Raw genomic sequence first — 7835 nt, 5'->3', positions numbered from 1 at the left:
AAATCATACAATAACAATGAAATGTACAACATTTATATATATATATATATATATATATATATATATATATATATATATATATAAAAATCAACATTTAAACCCCACAACCCCTCCAAAAGCCGCAATCACCTCTCCCAAAGCATCTACCTCCTTAGGGGGTGTGTGCTACTCCCAAAAATAGAACAAAGCAGGTGGTGCAGTTGTAAATACCTATAAAACTGAGGTCTGGGATCCCAAAATGTTGGACCAAGTTTTCAAACGATCTCAACACTCCACTTTCATATTGGTCACTGAGTGTAGCAACCCCCCCTCCCAATCCACTCTGGCCAGCAGAAAGGGGACTTGCCAATACACAATCTTGGGTTCTGCCATATGCTCGAGGCAACATTTAAATAAGTGTCCAATTTAAACAATCTGGACACTTTAGTCCATACCGAGTGTAAATGCGAAATAACGGGGTGCAACTTAACTTTTCCGATTAGTTTGATTGTGATGCTTTGTAATGGCGAAATAGGGGCAAGAACTGCCTGTTCAATAACAAACCAGGGAGGGGCTCTCTCAGGTGGAAGTGACCAATGAGCCAAATGTCTGAGACTGAATGCATAGTAATAAAATAAAATCTTGGGTATGCCTAGCCCACCTTTGTAACTTATTAAAATGCAATCTGGGACGTTTACCATTCCAAATGAAGGACTTCACTATGCTATCAAATTGCTTGAAATAAGAGAGGAGGACATCTACAGGGAGAGATTGTAGCAGGTAGTTAAATTTTGGAATACAATTAATTTTAATAACATTAACCTTCCAAATCATTGATAAATGTAATGAAGCCCACCTGCCCACATCCCTCGAAAATCTTTTTATTAAAGGGTCAAAATTAACACTAACTAAATCAGACAAATTTGCTGGGAATAAATTCCCCAAATACTTAATGCCCTGTTTGGGCCACTGAAAGGCACCTGTCTGGAAAACCGTTACTGGGCAGTACGCTGTGAGAGTCAAAGCTTTGGATTTAGACCAACTGACTTTGTATTCTGAGAACTTGGAAAAGGAATTAATAATTCTGTGGAGGCAAGGCATAGATGTAGTAGGTTCAGAGACAAATAATAAAATATCATCTGCGTAAAGCAGAAGCTTATGTGCCACACCTCCCGCAACCACCCCTGGAAAATCATCCTCCTTTCTTATCGCGAATGCTAATGGTTCCAGGGCAAGACAGAACAATAATGGGGAAAGAGGGTAGCCTTGCCGAGTGCCCCTATCCAGAGTAAAATAATCTGAAATTAATCCATTTGTTTGTACCGCTGCTACATGGTGTCTATAAAGTAACTTAATCCAACCAATAAATGTATTCCCGAACCCATACATTTCCAAAATCTTAAAAAGATAATCCCATTCTACCATATCAAACACCTTTTCGGCGTCAAGTGAGATGGCAGCGACCGAAGACTGATCATTCGCTACTGACCACATGATATTGATGAGACGCCTAATGTTATCAGAAGAGCTACAGCCCCGAATAAACCCCACCTGATCTATATGTATAAGAGATGTCATAACTTTACTTAATCGATTAGCCAAAATTTTTGACAACATTTTTACATCTAGTTGGATCACGGAGATTGGACGGATCTTGGATCTTTGTCCTTTTTAAGAATCAAACTGATCCGGGCCTGTGTCATGGTCGGAGGAAGCTTTCCATTCTTTAATGATTCCGTATAAACTTCTAACAAAAGTTGAGCCAGTTCTGTAGCATAGGATCTAAAAAATTCTGTGGCAAAACCATCTGGCCCCGGAGCCTTGCCAGTAGGTAGAGACTTAATTACCTCGTCAAGCTCCTCCAAGGTTATCTCAGAATCAAGAGAGTTTTTTTGCTCAATCGTCAGTTTAGGAAGATCTAATGGTTCCACAAAGTTTCTAATATCTTCATCAGTAGATGAAGACATGGAACTATAAAGATCAAGATAGAACTCTTTAAAGGCAATATTAATATCAATGGCTGAGGTAAAAATTTCACCACCAGCAGATTTCACTGAGGGAATGATAGAAAGAGACTCTCTCTGCTTTATATATCTAGCCAAAAGCTTCCCTGCTTTGTCACCCGACTCAAAGAATGACTGTTTGCCCTGAATAACCAAAACTCCACTTTCCGCGACAAAATAGTATTATATCTATATTTCAATCGGGTCAATTCTCTGAGGCCATCAGATGACATACGGCGCTTCAGCTCTGCCTCTGCACTTTTAATATTTCCTTCCAACTCCACGAATTCTCGTGCTTTGGATTTTTTGGTGAATGAGGCATACTGTATGATCCGACCCCTAAGAACCGCCTGAAGTGCCTCCCAAGCCACGCCCACAGAGGATACTGAGGACCAGTTGGTCTCCATATAAACATTGATTTCAGTCTTCAACATTTGTTGGAAATCAGGATTTTGCAAAAGGGACACATTAAGGTGGCAACTATATGATTTATTTTTCTCTGTATATGGCAACATCTCTAAACTCACGTGCGTAAATATTAGCCAAAATCAACCTTTGCCCTTGAATTTCAGCTAAAACAATAATGACTCTCCCTAATTTATCTTTAGTCTGTTTGAGACATTTGAATTGTAGATGTTTATTAATCAATATAATGACTCCCTTGCTCTTACTTGAGCCAGCACTAAAAAAAACATGTCCACCCCATATCTTCCCAAATTTTTCAGCTTCCTGCGGGGAGAGATGTGTTTCTTGAAGAAACACTATATCATACTTCTTACGTTTAAGAAAAGTAATAACCTTCCTTCTTTTTATGGGGTGCCCCAACCTATTCACATTCCATGTGGAGAGAGATGGTACACTCACATTAACATTTGACATTTTGATATAGTAGAAAAAATTAATTGTGTATCAAAAACAAAATGATACAGACCACATTCCCCATTAGTGAAACAATCAAACCCCGAACTTCCCCCCGAACAAAACAAACAGAAAAAAGAAAAATGTGTGCATTAACCCCATGCACGAATGCGCCAACCGGCGACAATCCCTCTAAACTCAAAAGGTCCATGAATGCCCATGAGCCCCCACAACAACTTTGCCATCGGATTGCTAAATTTTGCCTCACAAATTTGTGAGGCAAAATTACATAACAGAAAATACTTTGTAAAATAAACCCCAGCCAATAGGAAGAATGAACACAAAGAATGTGTAGATTCATTCACAGAACTGTCTCAAAGGTGTGTTCCTTCACAAATTCCAGATGATATAAAACCGTTCAGATATGTTCAGTGAGCCGGCTGTTATGAGTTCAATGGATGACGTAATCATTCCAATGTCCTGTAAAAATACTCAACAAAACAAACTACAGCCAGCAGGAGGAATAAGCATGAAGAAAAAAAACTGATTCATCCACAGCTGTTCCAAATGAGTGTTATTCAACAGAACAAGCTCCAGCCGCTAGGCGGAACCAATACAAAAAGAAACAAAACCGGCATCCTGGTTCCCCGGATGGTCGAGTCAATTCACTCGGAGGCCGCATAAAAGTATATACCATGACTTACACAATCCGTCAACTTAATAAAAGACATCCTTTGTGTGAGCATGTAGATATTTTGCGGTCATCTGTAGTGTCTACTCTCAAACTGACCAGGAACTTCAATGCAAAAGTAATCTTTCGTCAATGCAAAAGTTTCTTTAAGGAAAAGTGTTATTCACAAAACAAACTCCAGCCGCTCGGCGGAGCCAACGCAAAAAGAAAAAAGAAACCAAAATGACGCCCAGCTTCCTCAAAAGCCAGAGTAAGTACAGCGAGTCGACCCACTCACATGAGAAACACCCAATGGATTACTCACCCATTGATTCAATAAAAGACATTGCCTGATTGGGACATGTAAATATTTTGCGACCGACCTTCGTTTCTGTTCTCAGTTTGGCTAGAAACATCAGAGCAAAAGCGATCTTTCGCTGATGTAAGAGTTTCTTACATTCCTTGAACCGATCGCGTTTCTCTTGTCGAACTCGCAAAGTCCGGGAACAAACAAATATTATGGTTCTTCCAAGAAAGCTTCCCTTTGCTCCTCGCCTGGCGCAGCACAAGATCTTTATCGGATGATCTCAGGAATCTGGCCAGAATCGATCGGGGCCTGTCTCCCTCAGCAAATCTGTGAGCTGGGACTCTGTGAGCTCGCTCGATTTCCAGCTTCTGGCCTGTTATGTCGAGCAGACTCGGGAAAAGCTTGTCTAGGAATTTCACCATATCTCTGCCCTCCTCATGCTCAGGAATTCCAACAATTCGAAAGTTATTCCTGCAGCTTCTATTCTCAAGATCTTCAAGCTTTTCAAGGAAAAGTTCCAAATCAACTTTGGTCACGGGCGGATTAGCGGTTAATTCCCTCTCCGAAGATTCCAGAAAATCGATTAGTCTCTCAACATCAGTCACTCTTGTAACTATCTCAGAGAATTTTATTTCCATCGTCGTAATCGATCGACGTATTACAGCGAGATCCTCCAAGTCAGCAAGAACCTTCATCAACATCACCGACATGTTGGACAACTGACGCTGGATCTCCTCTCCCGCCGCGCCATCCAAATCGAGTCCCTGGTCTGTAGGCCTGTCGGGGCTTTCATCCTGAACACGTAAGTGTCTTTTAATGTCTCCAGAGCCCCAGGATTTTGACTTCTTTGCCATGTTTTGCCTCAAAGAGCAAATGGGTGTATCAAATTTCACCAGATTATAACATAAAAATAATTAAAAATGTAGCAAAGTGCGCAGCGCTCATCGCTCACACGTCTGCTTCTTGCATGGCGTCACGTGACCATCAAGGACACAACATTTAGGAAATTCAAAAAGTGCATTCCCTCCTCTAGAAGATATAGTCCCTAAGATTTAAACTAAGGCCACATCCACACAAATCCGTTTTCAGTAAAATCTTTTTATCAGTTTCCTACAGCCACTTTTACACTAAAGGCCAAAACCATACTCTACGCAAGTATGTGAACGCAAATGTGAGTGCATGGCCACCGTTTTGCCTATGTCAGTATTTATGTTACTGTGGCGCAAACAGACCTCAGTGCTCAAAAGGGCTATAGAGTTACCTTCAAACGCATGGACTAAATGCATTAATATTTTGGTAAGTTGCAATAAATATATTGACTTTACTTTGCTCAGCAATATTCTCTTTAAACTGTTGCTCCACCATGACAGTAGTTGACTAGAAAGAGAAAATTCACTGTATAAGCAGACAGTTTAAACTAATCTTGCAATAGCGCCCCTTGTGACCACATTGATAATGCAACACGTACTAGCGTAGCGTTATGAACTGCGGTCTGACACATTTTGGAACACACAAAATCAAGCTTACGTAGCTAGAAGCATCTGAATTCATGTACTTGTATAGAGACTATATTTTGGCCTTAATTCTTTTTCACTGAAAACGCATTGATTTTGCTGTTTACACCTCTCCTCCACATAGATACAGAATTTTCTTCCACCAAAAACGTAACAGTTCGAACACGCTCTCCATTACTTAATTCTTTGGAAAACTATGACGTTAGGAAACTGAAAACGGAGCTCTCAAACGAAAACGAATTAGTGTGGATGTGGCCTAACTTTATAACATTTCATAACACTCCTTTTTCGATGGAGGAAAACGCTGTTGCAGTGTGGATGAGAGGCATAAACATAGCTAAAGTTATTAGTTGGTCTCTATAGGTACTGTGCAGTTATATACACAGTAGTTACGTGAACGGGTATTTCACATTATAGCTGCTACTGTATTGGCCAATTAACATGCAGAATCACATATATTCAGAATTATATCCATATTATAAATAGATGCTTGACAGTGATACTCTATTATTATAAGAGTTACAAGGGTCTACTAAAGAACAAAATCTAGCTTTAAAGCACAATCTACTCATCATCTTCTCATTGGGTCCTAGACATTTTGTTTTAATACAAATCATGCCGAATGGCCTTTAAGAGCTCTGGATTGGGGTTTTCAATGGTAAAGTGGCGAAACAAGGTTTGAAGACCTCAAAGCTGTTGAAGAGGGTCTTGGTTCCTCAGCTGTCAGGGTGAAGGGGTCTGTTTGTGGATCAATATCTTGCCTGTCCTCCACTACTGATTAGATAGTGCTTGATCTCATCCTGACCACCATCATTCACAACACACGCCGCAAGATTCTAATATCTAGAATTTAAAAAGCAACCGTATTTGATGTCAGGTGATAATTTTTGATTGATGGTTCTCTAAGGGAAGCATACATGAGTCATCCAAAATTATATGAAAATGGGAGATATGGTGTATCTTAAATAGATTATCACGTTTTCTCGCCACCACGATTTTAGGGTGTTGCTGATGGATGGTTAGCAGGTCATTGCTTTGTGGCTGCTAAGGTGTTCTGAGTTGTTTTTAACATGTTCCTAAGTCTGGGATTCCACTTAGAAAAGCAATTGCACACTCCCTAACAATTTGAAGTATCATTCATGTCTGTAGCACAAACAGTGCTGGATGAGTTATGATTAAGTTTAATACTAAAGGCCGAAACATACTCTATGGAAGTACGTAAACGCAGAAGTTAGAGCAACGCAAGATTGATTCCATGTGTTGTTGCGTTCCAAAATGTGTCAGACTCTAGGGTGTAGATTTGGCTTGAACATTGGTGGGGTTGCAGTGTGAAGCATTTGCATGTTTCCACTGATCATGGCTTAAATAATGGCCATTAATGGACAGCCTTTATAGCCAAAAGTATACCTTGATTTTACACTAGCACATGACCATGTCTACGTCGTTGCGCTTACTGTTGACTGTGCTAAAACAGTAGCCTATAACAAAGCAGTCGTAATGCGCATATGGCTACGCGTCCGTATAGTTTTAGCAAACACCACTATTTAGATCATAAGACAGTAAAGTTTACTGGTTTGTGATTTTCATGAAAAACGTTGTAGCTGGAAGGCTAATTTTGCCAAATTGCTCTTTGGCTTTACCTTAACTAAAATTAACCTGCACTACCCAATATTCATAGCTTGTCACACTGTTTTAAAGGGCTCTGTTTATAGGCATTCTACAAGGATATTACATTAGCGCACCCTTATTAATCTGATTGGTGCTCTCAAGCGGCGAGTTTATGTTGTGTTTGTGTTGTCTGATTGTGTGTTGTGTGTAGCGATGCTAATGAGCTCAGCTGGCGGAGGAGTGTGTCTGCAGCCCTACCCCCACCTCCCCACGGGTGCGAGAGCTCAGCTGGCCCTCCATTTACTGCAGGATAAAGGAGCCGAATGCAGAACCTGCAACTGCACCTGCTGTCTGCCACACACATACACACAAACTCTATAAATCCATAATTAGAACCACTCCAGCTATGTAAAACCAGTTTTAGCCACAAATGTCACCACTATTTCGAGCCAAATCTTCTTCCTGAAAATAAAGTTTGCATTATAATATTTTACTCTGCATATGCAAAAACCTATTATAATATAAAATAAAATGCAATATTTAAATAATATTTAATAGTTTAATGAAATAATAAATGTACAAATTATTTTACATTTAAATAATATTTAAACATTTATATAATAATTTAATCAATTCAAACAGTAATTACATAAATTACTGCAAAGTTAATGCAACAATATTATTTAAATAAGGCTATAATAATACTTAAATGCTCTACTATATAAACATTTATTTATTTATAGTTTTTTAATACTGATAACCTATTAATAAAAAATGTTAGTGATAAGATTTTTCAACTTGCCCTCTTTTGACCTGACAATAAATTTTGGATATGCAAAACTTATATGAAAACAATTGTAATACTATGATGCTCTACTATAAATGTTCATAGTATT

The sequence above is a fragment of the Myxocyprinus asiaticus genome, chromosome 50 (genome assembly GCF_019703515.2).
Source record: "Myxocyprinus asiaticus isolate MX2 ecotype Aquarium Trade chromosome 50, UBuf_Myxa_2, whole genome shotgun sequence".
Classification (NCBI taxonomy): domain Eukaryota; kingdom Metazoa; phylum Chordata; class Actinopteri; order Cypriniformes; family Catostomidae; genus Myxocyprinus; species Myxocyprinus asiaticus.
This window is presented reverse-complemented; position numbering follows the sequence as displayed.